Source organism: Aethalodelphis obliquidens, unplaced genomic scaffold (genome assembly GCF_003676395.1).
Source record: "Aethalodelphis obliquidens isolate GAN/ISIS:26980383/991018 unplaced genomic scaffold, ASM367639v1 scaffold35, whole genome shotgun sequence".
NCBI classification, from domain to species: domain Eukaryota; kingdom Metazoa; phylum Chordata; class Mammalia; order Artiodactyla; family Delphinidae; genus Aethalodelphis; species Aethalodelphis obliquidens.
Genome location: NW_020837979.1, coordinates 7,559,154 through 7,575,121, shown reverse-complemented (window position 1 = coordinate 7,575,121; position 15,968 = coordinate 7,559,154). Strand labels below are relative to the sequence as shown.

General features: G+C 39.8%; 1 protein-coding gene across 2 annotated transcripts in view; it reads right to left on the bottom strand.

Moving 5' to 3' along the window:
* MGAT4A (alpha-1,3-mannosyl-glycoprotein 4-beta-N-acetylglucosaminyltransferase A) overlaps positions 1-15,968 on the bottom strand; it is a 108,169-nt gene that overhangs the window by 79,277 nt on the left and 12,924 nt on the right. The gene's annotated exons all lie outside the window — the stretch shown is intronic.

The following is a 15,968-nucleotide window of genomic DNA, read 5'->3' as shown; positions in this document are numbered from 1 at the left end:
CACACACACACACACACACACACACACACACACACACACACACACACTGGGGTGGTATCAGAGAAGAGTGAGGGTCAGGACTTTCACTACTGCAGCAGTAATGAGCAGTAACGTGAGGTGTCAGTGCAGGCTACATGGAAAGCAGTAACAGGGCACCTCCCCCACTGCCAGCCAGAGTGGCATCAGAAGAGGCCAAGTGAGGAGCCTGGACTTCTATCCTCACCTGGTGGTAGCGAGGTAACATTCCCCTTTCCCCTCCCAGGATGGTATCAGAAAGGGTCAGCTAAGACAGACAAACTAAATAAGACCCAGATTCTCATAATACCCAGAATGTCCCGGATACAACTGAAGTCACTTATTATACTAAGAACCAGGAAAATCTCAAGTAGAATGAGAAAAGGCAGTCAATATATGCCAACATCAAGATGACACAGACGTTGGAATTATCTGATAAGGATCTTAAAGTAGCCATCATAGAAGTGCTTCAACGGGCAAACTAAACAAATGGAAAAAATGGAAACCCTAAGCAGTTAACTAGAAGATATAAATGATAAAAACAAATGAAAATTTTAGAACAGAAAATACAATAGTTGAAACAAAAAACTTAATGGATGAGCTCAATAGCAGAATGGAGAGGACCCAATATCAGTGAATCTTGAGAAAAATAACCAAAATAACCCAATCTGAACAACAAAGAGAAAACAGACTGGAAAAAAAAAATTAACAGAGCCTCATAAACCTTTGGAACTAAATCAAAAGATCTAAAATCTTACATTCCTGTCATCAGAGCCTCAGAAGAAAAGAGAGGGCAGGGTGAAAAAAGTATTAGAAGAAATGATGGCGAATTTCAATTCCCAAATTTGGCAAAAGACATAAACCTCCATAAAGATTCAAGAAGCTGAGAAAATCCCAAACAGGATAAACCCGAAGAAACCCATGACAAAAAAAAAACACCACAAGTAAATGTCAAAAAACTAGAGACAAAGAAAAAGTCTTGAAAGCAGCCAGAGAGAAACGACACATTACCCATTAGGAAAAAAATAATTTGGATAACGGCAGATTTCTCATCAAAAACCATGACAGTCAGAAGGAAGTGGCACTACATTTTTCAAGCACAGATCTTCCTGGACTTTTAATGGAATTACATTCCAATAAATCTATTGTAAGTTGAAAATATCATAAGTAGAAAATGTATTTAATACACCTCACCTACTGAACATCATAGCTTAGTCTAGCCTACCTTAAGGATGCTCAGAACACTTACGTTAGCCTACCGTTGGGCAAAGTCATCTAACACAAAGCCTATTTTATAATAAAGTATTGAGTATTTCATGTAATTTGTTGAATACTGTACTGAAAGTGAAAAACAGAATGTTTGTATGGGTACAGCATGGTAGTAGGTGTATCGACTGTTTACGCTCGTGATGGCGTGGCTGACTGGGAGCTGCAGCTCACTGCTCTGCCACTGCCCAGCATCACAAGAAGGTATTATACCACACAGTCCTAGCCCGGGAAAAGTTCAAAATTCAAAGCACGGTTTCTACTGAATGTGTATAGCTTTTGCACCCTCGTAATGTCATTAGGTAGAACCATCATTAGGAAAAACCATCATAAGTTGGGGACTGTACTGAAAAAAATATATATCAACCCCAGATTCCATATCTGGCAAAATTATCCTTAAGGAATGAAGGGGAAATCAAGATATTCTCAGACACTAGTGGAATTTGTCATCAGCAAACCTACCCTAACATGATGGCTAGAGGAAGTTCTTGAAACAGAAAGGAAATGATAAAAGAAGGAATCTTGGAACATCAAGAAGGAAGAAGGAACTAAAAGAGCAAAAATATGGGTAAACACAATAGACATTCCTTCTCTTTTCTGAGTTTTCTTAATCATGTTTGATGATTGAACCAAAACATATAATACATCTGATTTGGTTCTCAATGTGGAAGAAACAGTTAAAACAATTATAAACTGGTGAGGGAAAAAGAGCTTTTAAAAGGGAAAAGGTTTCTATATTTCACTGAAACTGATAAAATGCCCATGGCAGTAGACTATGATAAGTTATGTGTGTGTATTATAATACCTAGAGCAACCACTAAAATATCTATACAAAAGGATACCTCAAAAACACTATGAATTTAACAGTGGAATTTTAAAAAATGTTCAAGTAACCCATAAGAAGTCAGGAAAAAGATGACAAAAACAAAAAATAGAGGGAACATAGAGTGAACAAAAATAAAATGACAGACTTTATTAAACCTAACATCACTAATCACATTAAATGTAAATAGTCTAAATGTACCAATTAAAAGAGATTGGTAAAGTGGAGTAAAATACATGATCCCATTATATGCTGTCCACAAGACTGACATCCATAGCATGGAATCTTATTCAGCAATAAAAAGGAACAAACTATTGAAACAGCCAACAACTTGCATGGACCTCAATTATGCTGGGTGAAAAATGTCACTTTCATCTGGTCACATACTATATGATTCCATTTATATAACAGTTCAAAAATGACAAAGTTACAGTGATAGGTAACAGATTAGTGGTTGCCAAGAGACAGCGATGGTGAGAGATGGAAGAGCAGGCGTGACAATAAAGGGGTGGCACAAAGGGAGAGCTTTGTGGTGATAAAATTGTTGTTCATCTTGTTAGGGGTGGTGGTTACAAGAATCTGCACGTGTGATAATACAGCATAGAATTATACACACCCATGGTATCAATGTCAACTTCCTGATTTTAACATCGTACATTATATATACATAACTTATCACAACAAGTAACCATTGGGGGAACAGGATAGAAAGCCCAGAGAGAACCCCACGCACATATGGTCACCTTATTTTTGCTAAAGGGGACAAGAGTATACAGTGGAGAAAAGGCAGCCTCTTCAGTAAGCGGTGCTGGGAAAGCTGGACAGTTGCATGTAAAAGAATGAAATTAGAACACTTCCTAACACCATACACAAAAATAAACTCCGAATGGATTAAAAACCAAATGTAACGCCAGACACTATCAAACTCTTAGAGGAAAATATAGGCAGAACACTCTATGACATAAATCACAGCAAGATCCTTTTTGACCCACCTCCTAGAGAAATGGAAATAAAAACAAAAATAAACAAATGGGACCTAATGAAACTTAAAAGCTTTTGCACAGCAAGGGAAACCATAAACAAGACGAAAAGACAACCCTCAGAATGGGAGAAAATATTTGCAAATGAAGCAACTGACAAAGGATTAATCTCCAAAATTTACAAACAGCTCATGCAGCTCAATATCAAAAAAACAAACAACCCAACCCAAAAAGAAGACCTAAACAGACATTTCTCCAAAGAAGATATACAGATTGCCAACAAACACATGAAAGAATGCTCAACATCATTAATCATTAGAGAAATGCAAATCAAAACTACAATGAGATATCATCTCACACCAGTCAGAATGGCCATCATCAAAAAATCTAGAAACAATAAATGCTGGAGAGGGTGTGGAGAAAAGGGAACACTCTTGCACTCTTGGTGGGAATGTAAATTGATACAGCCACTGTGGAGAACAGTATGGAGGTTCCTTAAAAAACTACAAATAGAACTACCATATGACCCAGCAATCCCACTACTGGGCATATACCCTGAGAAAACCAAAATTCATAAAGAGTCATGTACCAAAATGTTCATTGCAGCTCTATTTACAATAGCCTGGAGATGGAAACAACTTAAGTGTCCATCATTGGATGAATGGATAAAAAAGATGTGGCACATATATACAATGGAATATTACTCAGCCATAAAAAGAAACGAAATTGAGTTATTTGTAGTGAGGTGGATGGATCTAGAGTCTGCCATACAGAGTGAAGTAAGTCAGAACAAGAAAAACAAATACCGTATGCTAACACATATATATGGAATCTAAAAAAAAAAAAAAAAGGTCATGAAGAACCTAGGGGCAAGATGGGGAAAAAGACACAGACATAGAGAATGAACTTGAGGATATGGGGAGGAGGAAGGGGAAGCTGGGACAAAGTGAGAGAGTGGCATGGACATATATACACTACCAAATGTAAAATAGATAGCTAGTGGGAAGCAGCTGCATAGCACAGGGAGATCAGCTCCGTGCTTTGTGACCACCTAGAGGGGTAGGATAGGGAGGGTGGGAGGGAGGGAGACGCAAGAGGGAAGAGATACGGGGATATATGTATAACTGATTCACTCTGTTATAAAGCAGAAACTAACACACCATTGTAAAGCAGTTATACTCCAATAAAGATGTTAAAAAACAAAACAAACAAAAAAAAAGAAGTAACCACTGGGGGAAAATGGGTGAAAGTTACATTGTATCTCTCTGTATTATCTTTGCAGCTTCCCATAATTCCATAATTCTTTTAAATAGTTTTTAAAAAGCAAAACAAAAAAGAACTGATGATTCTTTAAACAAGCAAAACGAGAATCAATGAATGAATAATCATTTCTAAAGACAAAATGGAAACAGCATTTTCATCAAGTTAGTCATTTAACTGGAAGGACCTCATCACAATGAACCATAAGAACCCAGAACATCCTGTTTTGCTGAAAGGATGGGTAACAATATTCTTTTGTCTATGATGTATTTGTGCAACAGGATATACGGGATAGGTTCATAAGCAGACAAACGATAAAGGCTTGCGTGCATACAAAAGTGATTGGAAAGAGAGGATTCAGAAATGATAAAACTTCATTGGATTGATCATTCTAAATTTAATAATGAACATGTTTTGCAATCAAGGAGCAAAGAAGATGGCTATCCTCTCTTCAACAAAATTATGAACTACAAACGTTTTCAAAAGTTTTGCGTTTTGATGATAGAGGTGCAGAAGAACTAGAAGTAATGATGAACTAGAACCCATTAGACATGTATTTGAAATCTGGAATTAGAATTTACAAGAAGGGTGTGTCCCAGGTTCACGCACGACAGTTAGTGAACAGTTAGTTGTATTCAAAGGACGTTGCCCATTTCAGTTAATATACCTACCAAACCAGAAATACGAGGATAAATATTTGTCTTTGCTATGTTTAACTTCTTGTTAAAATTTACAATAGAGTTGTTTTTCACTGTCCCTTTATTCTTATTTCTGTATTAGTTATAAAATCACTTACAATAAAAATAAATAAAAGGCGTTCACTGAACCCAGACAGTAAACACTGATGTCTATTTTTCCTGGTATAACGAGGGCTTTTAGACTGAGTTTAGGAAAACGAACACTTCCTTCCATCCACAATTCACCTTTCCACACTATCTAGAGAAAACCTCAATGGGTAGGGGTTCTAGTCTTCAGAATCATGCTGCATAAGATAGAAAGGAACAGTGAGTTCACCAAACATCTCATGATTCAGTCCACTCTAATAGTTCCTACAAGGTCATCTACACGGTTAAGCCAATGCGACATCTCCTTTATGTGGTGAGGTAAGGGGGACGGAGAGGATGGCCCTCCTCATAGAGACAGCAGAGGCTACAGTTACTATGAAAAATACACACATCCTTGGGCCCTACCCACACACCCTTCTGAATGTTGAAGCTGTTCATACACCCTGAAAATTTCATCACAAGGTAATTGCTTACCTTGGTGCTCACCTATCCTCTCTTGTTCACACAGATGCCACTGTAAGCCCTCATTTTAATCCCACACCTGGATCAGAACATAACTGTTCTCCATGCCATCCTGCATCCCCTCTATTCCCTGGACTATCACATAGCTTACTTTCTAAACTGGAAACCCTTAAATGGCTCCCTGCTTAACTCTCCAGTGTTATCTCTTAATATTGCCCAGGATCATGTCTTGCTTCAACATTCCCATACTGCTTGGAGCTCTCCAAACACACTAAGAAGTTTTATCCCTCATAGCTCAGGCAGTCTGCTTATCAGAGTCATCCTTATCTTTCTTCATTTGATAAAATTCCATTCATCCTTCAAAATACTCTTTGGTTGTCTTCCCTTTGAAGCTCTCTCTCTGACGTCTGTCCTGTCTCCTCTTTATCTTATACTTTATCTTAATGACACTCCCATTTTGCATCTACTGCATTGCACTATAATGACATACGTGTCTCCTTTTCCCTTCTAAAGTGTGAGTTCCATGATAGCAGGTGTGCCAGAAATTCCCGAGACCACACCCAGGCTTAGTGATTCACTAGGATATAGGGGACTCAGTATACAGTTATCAGCAAAGGGAAAAGACACATGGGTGTAAGTCTGGAGGAAACCAGGTACAAACTTCCAAGTCTTCTCCCAGTGGAGTGGTCCAGGACACACCTAATTCCTCCAGCGATGAGTTATGACAACACATGCAAAGTGCTGTCACCAGAGAAGCTCCTTAGAGACTCAATGCCCACGGATGTCACTGGGAGCTGGTCATGCAGACAGCCTCTGCCTAGCACACACCAAAATTCCAGACCAAACAGCTTGCACAAATAGTTTAGGCACAGTAAGCCTCTGTCATGTGGGGAAAGTTTTATGTCAGTGTTTACCAGCCAAGTTCCCAGAAGCCAGCCAAGGGCCAACCTTGCAAGCAGACCTTTCTCATGATAAGCAATCTCAGATCTGTTGTTAACTCTTTTCTTTACAGCAGGAATCCTCTTTAGGTATTTTCCTCTAACTGCCCATGCCTTGTAGAATGCCAGGTAATTAGTAGTGATGCCAGTGAACTAAGGCAAATCCTCTTAAATTAAAAAAAAAACTCGTAAGAAACTGATCAATGATGTGTAGGAAATTTGTCATAGTTAAGATTAAGCTAAAGATGCTAATTATACAATGGAATATTATGGACCCACTAAAAATCAGGACATGGGAAACATCTGTGGTATATTAAGCAAAAATGTACATTATACAACATGCACAATATGTCAAGTACGTTTTATTTATATTTAATACAGTAGTTCTCAAACTTTTTGGTCTCAGAACCCCTTCACAATTAAAGGACCCTAAAGACCTTTTATTTATGTGAATTATAACCCATTACGTGTTAACATAAAAAACACATTTTATCAAAAATAACTTTACTTTCTAAAACAAAACGTTTAATAGAGTGAAATTTGCTGGCTTAGTAAAATGTCTGGCTTAATAATACGGCTGAATTCTCAAATCTGGTTCTGTTATTTCTTACAAGAGTGAAAAAGGGAAATAAGCAAGTAACATATCAGTATTATCATAAAAACAGTCTTAACTTTACGAACCTCCCAAAAGGGTCTCAGGAATCCTCACGGATCCTTGGACCAAACTTTGAGAACCACTAGTCCAGAAAAATGAAAGAAAATAACCAAAACTGTTAACATTGCTCTAACTGCTAGATGCCATTGATTAGCACTTTAAGATTTCCATGCATTTACATTTTATTAAGTAAGACTAATCTACTAATCTTTTCTTTATGCTATTGTTTTCCACTACTGGTTAAAGGGTCCAGTGCACCTTTATCCATGTACTTCATTAAATAATGGAGTCTAGGGCTGGACAATTACTCATATACCTAACATCTGACTGGCAGTATTTCTAAAGCAGCACAAAAAATTCAGTTAGCTAATGTTCTCAATTTTGTCTCCGCTAATGTGTCAGCCATGAATAATACCCTTTCAGAGTTAAGAATACATCAAGCATAGATTCCAGACACTCTCTGAGCAGAGCACATGGACTGCTTAAGAAGCTTTCCAACCTGGAAAAATTAGATTAGGAAACTGTTTTAGGAAATGGATGCTGGCCAACCAAGCTGAACATGAAATAATACCAGAGCAAGTCCAAGGGCCAAATCTACCAACTTTAATATATAAAACAAGAGAGGCTGCTGGCCAACTTGGCAGAAAATAGGTTTATACCGTAGCCCCTCTTTAGGTACTATATTAAAATTAGGCCTTTATTTATAAAACCTCAGATATTAAAGACTGTTTTCTTTTAGAAATTCAATATGGTAAAAACTTTGCTATGCTATGATTTTGTGTGTATGTATTTAGAGCTTGAAGAATCCTAGGTGTTCTGGTTCTCAACGCTGGCTGAGTATCCGAATCACCTGAGGGAACATTTTAAAACTGTTCAGGGAACTCCTAACGACTGGCCTAAAAGTTTGAGGAGGCCCACAAATTCTTTCTCTGAAAAGCAACTATAAAGCTGGACAAAAGAGGGGAAAAAAAAAACCCCCACCATTTCAGTGCTCTGGAAATCAACCAAAGACATACAGCAAACTGAGAAGTGTAATTCATGAAAACAGCTGCACTTCGGGTAAGAACAGGGTAGTCTGTGACTTTCTTGCCAGTAGCTGCCCTCTTGCCTCCCCAGCTCCACCATTTCAGACATTCAACAAGGCAGAGACAGGCCTTGACACCAGCAGATTCTCGGAGGGGACTCATTTGATTTGGAGCGTTGCTGGGCAAAGTACGAGGCAAACGCACAGGGAGGGCCGGCAGCTGTGCGAGCCTGAGGACGCTGTTCTGTTTGGGGTGAGCAATGGACTTGGGCATTGCAGACTAGCCAGAGACTTAACAGGGAGTTCCAGAGACTCAGACAGCTACAGGGGCTTAAAAGGCTCTTCACATCTCCCAGGTTGACTGGGAGCTATGAGCATGCACAGTAGAGACCAGAGAGGGCCCAGGCCACCCACAGATGCCCGGCCGACAGAACCCAAGCCCTCACAAAGAGGAACCTAACGAGGCCAGAGGAGAGGAAAGCCTCAAGTACGACTGCTCCACTGTCCACATGCATCACCAGCAGGGAAGGGAGCCTTACTGCTCCAAGGGCTTAACTACAACCTCTGAACAACCTGTGGCTGAGCACGATGCTGTGCAGACACAGGTGCAACCCCTCGAGGAAACCAGGCTTAAAAATAAAAACAAACCAAACCAAAGTGTAGGGCATCAGTAGTGACACACTGTGGGAGAGACAGACTCCAGAGATTCAGTCAAGTTCCCAAACAAATGAGCCAACAAAACCACTACCACAACTTCAAGGGTAAAAAGTAAGAATCTAGAGTTGGCATCACTATACTATCTAAAATATATAGTAGTCAACACAAATTTACAAGACATGCGAAGAAAAAAGAAAGTGACCCGTACTCCAGGGGAAAAAAATTTAGTCAATGGCAATGTCTCTGAGCGTTCCCAATTGTTGGATTTAGGAGATGAAGATTTCAAAACAGCTACTATCAAAGAATTAAATAAAACCACATTTGACGAATTAAAGGACACTGTGATGAAACTGATGCAATGAATATAAATTATAAATTTATAAACTATAAAACAAAATGGAAAGTCTAGAGCTGAACAGTAACTAAAATGAAAAATTCACGGGGCTCAACAGCAGATTTCTGGTGGCAAAAGAAAGAATCAGTGAACTTGAAGTTAGAGGAGTAGAAATTATCCAATCTGAAGAACAGAAAGAAAAAAAGATTGAAGAAAACGGAACAGAGCCTTAGAGTATAAGCTATCACCAACTACACCCAGAGGGAGAGGAGAGAGAAAATATGTGGAAAAAATCAATGGCTTTCCACAGACTAGGAAGAGAGGGGAACTTCCTCAACTTGATCAAGAACGTCTACAAAAAACCTACAGCTAACACTGCACTTAACGGTGAGACACTAGATGCTTTCCCACTAAGATCAGGAAAAAGGCAAAGATGTCTGCTCTCACTGCTCCTATCCAACATCATACTGAAATAAAACAGGAAAAGGAAATTAAAATTACATATACAGATGGAGAAGAAAGAAAGGAAATTGTCTTTGTTTGCAAATAACAACTGTCTATGTAGAAAATCCCAAAGGTCAATAAAAAAACTCCTGGAACTAATAAGTGGTTAGAGAGGTTTCAAGATACAAGGTTAATATACAGAAACCAACTGCTTTCTTATATACCAGCAACAACTGGAATTTAAAATTGAGAATACAATACCATGTACATTAGCACTCCCCGAAATAAAATACTTAGGTGTAAACCTAACAAAATATGTCCAAGATCTATATATAGAAAACTACAAAACTCTGCTGAAAGAAATCAAAGAAGATCTAAACAGGTATTTCATGATGTCAGTTCTCCCCAACTTAAACCATTGGGGGAAAAAAAATCAATAAAGCCAAAAGTTAGTGCTTTTCAAAAAATCCTCCCAAAGAAAAAAACCCAGGCTCAGGTGGTAATGAATGCATGGTTGGTTCAACATCATAAATCAATTAATATACCATATTAATAGAATAAAGGATTAAAAAACATGATTTTCAATAGATGCATTAAAAAGCATTTGACAAAATGCAACTCGTTTATGATTTTAAAAGCTCTATAATTCACATCATATACTTAATGGGAACAAAGCAAGGATGTCCACTCATGTCATTTTTATTTGATGTTACACTGGAGTTTCTAGCCAGTACAATAAAGAAAAAGGAGGAAGGAAGGGAGAGGAGGAAAGGGAGAAAGAGAGAGAGGAAGATAAAATACATTTTAAAGGTTTCTAAAGGGGTAGAGGGAACAGGTATTATACCAAGAATATGGAACTGAATAGCCACACTGGCTGCTAAAAGACAGTGAAAGCATTTCTTAAAAATTCAGAGGAAACATAATTTTCAACTTAAAATTCTTTACCCAGCCATTAGTGAAGTGTGAAACTAGGATTTTTTTTTTTGAAGATTTTTTTGATGTGGACCATTTTTAAAGTCTTCATTGAATTTGTTATAATATTGCTTCTGTTTTATGTTTTGGTTTGTTGGTCACAAGGCATGTGGGATCTTAGCTCTCTGACCAGCGATCATACCTGCAGCCCCTACATTGGAAGGCAAAGTCTTAAGCACTGGACTTCCAGGGAAGTCCCAAAACTAGGATTTTAAAATATTCAAACATGTACCTATTCAGGAAGCTGCTGGAGAACACGCAAAGGAAAAAAGCCAAGAAAGAGAAAAACTTGGGATCTGGAAAACACTCCCAAGAGGGAGACAAAGGGAACTCCTGGGATAATGGCAACTGCAGACCCAGAAGACAGCTCTGCAGAGGCCTAGAGTGTGACCAGTCCAGACTGGAGAAGGACACAGAGCTTCAGGAAGGAAACAGCTGGGAAGAAAGTAAAACTGATAAGTTATCTGGTGTATGAAAGCATTTGGAGAGAACTACTAATAGACATATGGCATAGAGTACAAACCGGAATAAAACAGGCATGCAGAAAATTATACCAGAATGAGAACTGCTAATACCAGGGAAACAAAAAGTTGTACAATAAAGGAAAGGTACAAGTACAATACTTGGCTCAGAAGTAAGATGTATTCACTCAATCACAATAATGTAAATATGGAGTCATGATTTAGCTAAAAATTGTGATGTCACTATTATATTGGAAGAATGAGAAGGAAAGAGGGAATAAGAGCTAAATTTTCATCTACAAGAGGAAGTCCATAGGGCTTCCCTGGTGGCGCAGTGGTTGGGAGTCCGCCTGCCAATGCAGGGGACATCGGGTTCGTGACCCCGTCCGGGAAGATCCCACGTGCTGCGGAGCGGCTGCGCCCGTGAGCCATGGCCGCTGAGCCTGCGCGTCCGGAGCCTGTGCTCTGCAACAGGAGAGGCCACAATGGTGAGAGGCCCGCGTACCGGAAAAAAAAAAAAAAAAAAAAAAGAGGAAGTCCATAGATGATGTCTAAAAGTGAAAACAAAATCAAGGAAGAGTAGTATACATACGCACATATAATTTATAAATATGGAAATGCCAAAAAGAACAGCCAAAAGAACTGAATATAGCTCGTTTGGGGACAGGAGACTAGGAGAGATGAAGCTGGATGTTATCCTTTCAATATCACCTTTCAGTGTTATCAAAAAACTTTTTCTAACTAGGAGCATATTTCACTTTAATAAAAATTTTTACTTAAGTTAAAAACACATAAACATACAGCAGTAATACTGCTTTAACTGAAGCGCCTAGGAAACAGAACTCGAAGACCCACTCTGCTTCACAGGGGGACCAGAAGCAACAAACATGAAAGAGTCATCATGGTAGAATTCAGGGGGAACTGAGCCCATTGGGAAGAGGAGAGTAAAGAGGTACCAAGAGGCCACGCACTGGGAGACACTGCTAGGAGGCCGAGGGCACTTCTGTACTGAGTTCTGAGATCAGGTCACGAGTTGACACACCGGCAGGGAGGTGCTGTGAGGGTCAAAGGGACAGCTAGAGATTGTCGGACTGCTGAGTCATTTAAGCCATAACCTATGGAACAGATAAAGCTGTGGCAAAGAGCATTAGGAGAGGAACATCCGCAAGAGTAAAGATGGCCAACAATTTTCGGTTAATATTAAGTATTCGGATGGTGATAACTTAAAAGATGAAGATGAGCTAGATCCTGGAGACCCCTGAGATGTCAGGATGAGAAACTTAAAAACTGTACATAAAATCGGTCTGTCCTCACCTTACACAACCTCTCAGCGTCATTCCGTACGACTGACAACTTTCCTCCGTCTGCAAACACTTCCCTCAAGTGATTCTTCTCGTCCATTCCCATGACTCTCAGTTTCCTCAATATGCCAACAACATGCACATTTCTACCTCTGGCCTGAGCACCTCATGTTTATCACAGAACTCATGACACCATCTCTACCATACTCCCGACACCTCCTTCCTCTCACTATGCTTCACCCACACTGATTCTTCCTTATGCTCTTTCAACATGCCTTTTGAAAGAGCTCACCCTTGACTTCTGTACTTCCTGTTTCTACTTCTGGCCCTACTTCTCTGGCTTCTTTGCCCTACTTCTCTGGCTTCTTATCACTTAGGCCTCCATTCAACTGCACCTCCTCCGAGAGGCCTTCTCTGACTACCTGTACCTAAACAGCCCTCATTCCCCCTTCTGTCACTGCCCATCGCATTAGTGTGTTTTACTGTCAATATTCATTAAATCATCTAGGCTGTTCAGTTGCTCAGCTACTACTGTGTAATCTCCCTCCCCAGTGAAGATGTGGATAAACAGGCTCTATGACAGCAAGGATGTCGCCTACCTTGTTGACCACTATACTGCCAGTGCCTCGTGGAACAGTTCCTTGTACATGCTCAATAAGCATAAGGTGAATGAATAAATTAACTGAGCTGAAGAGAGAAAAAGGAGCAATGTGAAGAAAGCTACTTACAAACCAAAGAGCACCATGGCAATAAAGCACCAATATCCTATCACTGGGGTTAGTACATTTCCTTCAAGATAGAATTCATCACCGAGCAGTGTAAGCAGTAAGACTCACGGGGCCGGGGGGGGGGGGGGGGGCTGGCCTTGTTCAAATACTCCCCTATAGTTTGCATATTAACTTCTGGCCAGTTTATCAAAAGAACACAAGAGGCATAGTCCACACGCAGGAAGGAACTTCCCTTAAAGAAGGTGACAGGGGGATGTCCGCAGTGTCCTATTTCTACCTTATCTCTTAGTTTTCTGATAAGGAAACCCAAGTTATCTTTACTCTTTCATCCAATCAGGTCAGAAAGGGCAATGCTTATTTCCCTTGAGAAGAGGGTTGATTAACCTTCTAGCTCACAATCAACACACTAAAAGGTAACTTCCTTTCATTACTGCTTCAGCGGAAGCTTGCCACCACCTGGGGAACGATTTCCCCCTCCTCCCTGTTTACACTTCCTTCTTAAGGAATTAATTGCAGCCATGGGCTGGTTCCACTTGGCGTTTGATTAGTGCCCTGGATCACACACTCGCAGGTACACAGGCTCATAATGATTCTGATCACTGAGAGCTTCACTTCCCATCACGACTAAATCAGTTTCCCTGTTCTGTCCTTATATGGCCAGCCATTTTCTACCACTGTCCTTCCCTTCTTTAATAGGCTGACTACAAACTTACCTTTGCTTAGGGACAGTTCCAGTTTACAACTGTTATCCCAGCCTAACTGTTACTAGTAACAATAATTGTTCTCTAGTGCCCCAGTCTGGACAATATATGATCACCCTAACTGTTGAGGAAATAAATGATGTCCATTAAAAATATTATCTATAGGGCTTCCCTGGTGGTGCAGTGGTTGAGAGTCCGCCTGCTGATGCAGGGGACACGGGTTCGTGCCCTGGTCTGGGAAGATCCCACATGCCGCAGAGCGGCTGGGCCCGTGAGCCATGGCCACTGAACCTGCGCATCCGGAGCCTGTGCTCCGCAACGGGAGAGGCCACAGCAGTGAGAGGCCCGCATGCCGCAAAAAAAAAAAAAAAAAGTGGCCATAGAGTGACAACTGCGAAAATGATGAGGTAGGGACCTCCAGGATGTGGAGGGACCTCAGAAACACTGAAATGATGTGATTAAAAAAAAAAAGATAAGGGACTTCCCTGGTGGCACAGTGGTTAAGAATCTGCCTGCCAATGCAGGGGACACGGATTCCAGCTCTGGTCCAGGAAGATGCTGCTGAGCAACTAAGCCCATGCACCACAACTACTGAGCCTGTGCTCTAGAGCTCATGAGCCACAACTACTGAAGCCTGTGCACCCAGAGCTCGTGCTCAGCAACAAAGAGAAGCCACCGCAATGGGAAGCCCGCGTACGACATCAAAAAGTGGCCCCCGCTCTCTGCAGCTAGAGAAAGCCTGTGTGCAGTAACAAAGACCCAAAGCAGCCAAAAATAAATAAATAAATAAATATTTTTTTTAAAAAAGACAAGATGTTGTTATACATGTAGAATACTTGCATAGTACTGTTGTAACAGAGCACAATATGATTTAAATGCTTTAAAACACAAAAAACGATACATACATGTACATACATACAGTTTCTGGATACTTATATACATAAATCAATGTATAAAAAGTGGACTAGAAGAGCACACAGACATGATATGGTTTGCCTCAGTCAAGGTAGGGGGCAGAGATGAAAAATGGGTGAAAGATTTTAGGGAAATCTGCCATGCTTCATTTATTAAAAATGAAAAGACTGGAAGTAAATATGAAAATCTAGGAGGAATACTTCTATATTATTCATAATATTTTTCTGTATACTTTGAAATTTTAAAAAATGGCGTCGGGCAGGGTGGGGACACGGTCTTTGTGCTTTAAGACGCTCATTGTCTAGACTCAATCCTAGTTCATTTTTGCTGGCTGCCAGCAATCACTGCTTCTTTTTATAAATATTCATGCTCTCAAACTACACAACTAAAGTCTGTCCCCAAACATCAAGCTCTGTAATTTGCATATCCTTCTTTTCGTCCTTAGGGGGAAAAAAACCCACAAAACAAAAAAACCGTTTGCCTACACATTGCCTTCAAGCACTTCACCCAATCTTTAAAATTCCTCCATGATCATTAACAGTGAAATGAGAGGCAAAAAGAAAAACAAAAACCAAAAACCCAAACCCGAAACAAACAAAGCCAGAAAGCTAAAGTGACTTTTCCAAAATCCAAGCACAAGCTCTAAGAGAACCAAGAACTAACTCTAGGATCTTATTTTCCCCCAGTGATAATACTGCCATTATTCCTCAGGAAAAGAAAACTATCAACAGCATCTTAAGAGTTTAATAACCTCTACATTCACCTTGCCTTTCACTTCTAAAAAGGAATCAAGTCCAACTCTGCCAGAGCAAGGCTGGTCATGTGTAGTCTCTGGAGTTCTTTCTGGACCTTCTCCACGACTTAATCCAAATATTTAAACATCTGTTAGAAGTCAAAAATTTCACACATTCCATGATACACCTGACCTTCATTATAACTCACTCACTGAAAATGGTTCCAAAGTAACTTAAGTTCCACACTGGAAACCTGTATTTTCTAACTACCCATAAATTTTTTTTGCCAGCTGCCTTAGGTTGACCTTAATCAGCTCTGTTATAGACCAAAATATGGAAGTCAAGACTATGACATCCTCCTCTGTGATTTACTCAATGTCAAGGTTCTTTGAGTTCACACACTGACAATAAAGAGCCTGCTTTTTAGGTCCATAATAAAAGGAAACATACTAAATTTGATATAGTCATTAATTATGTGCTTTAATCAAAAGCCTCTAGATTTATGTGTCCTCC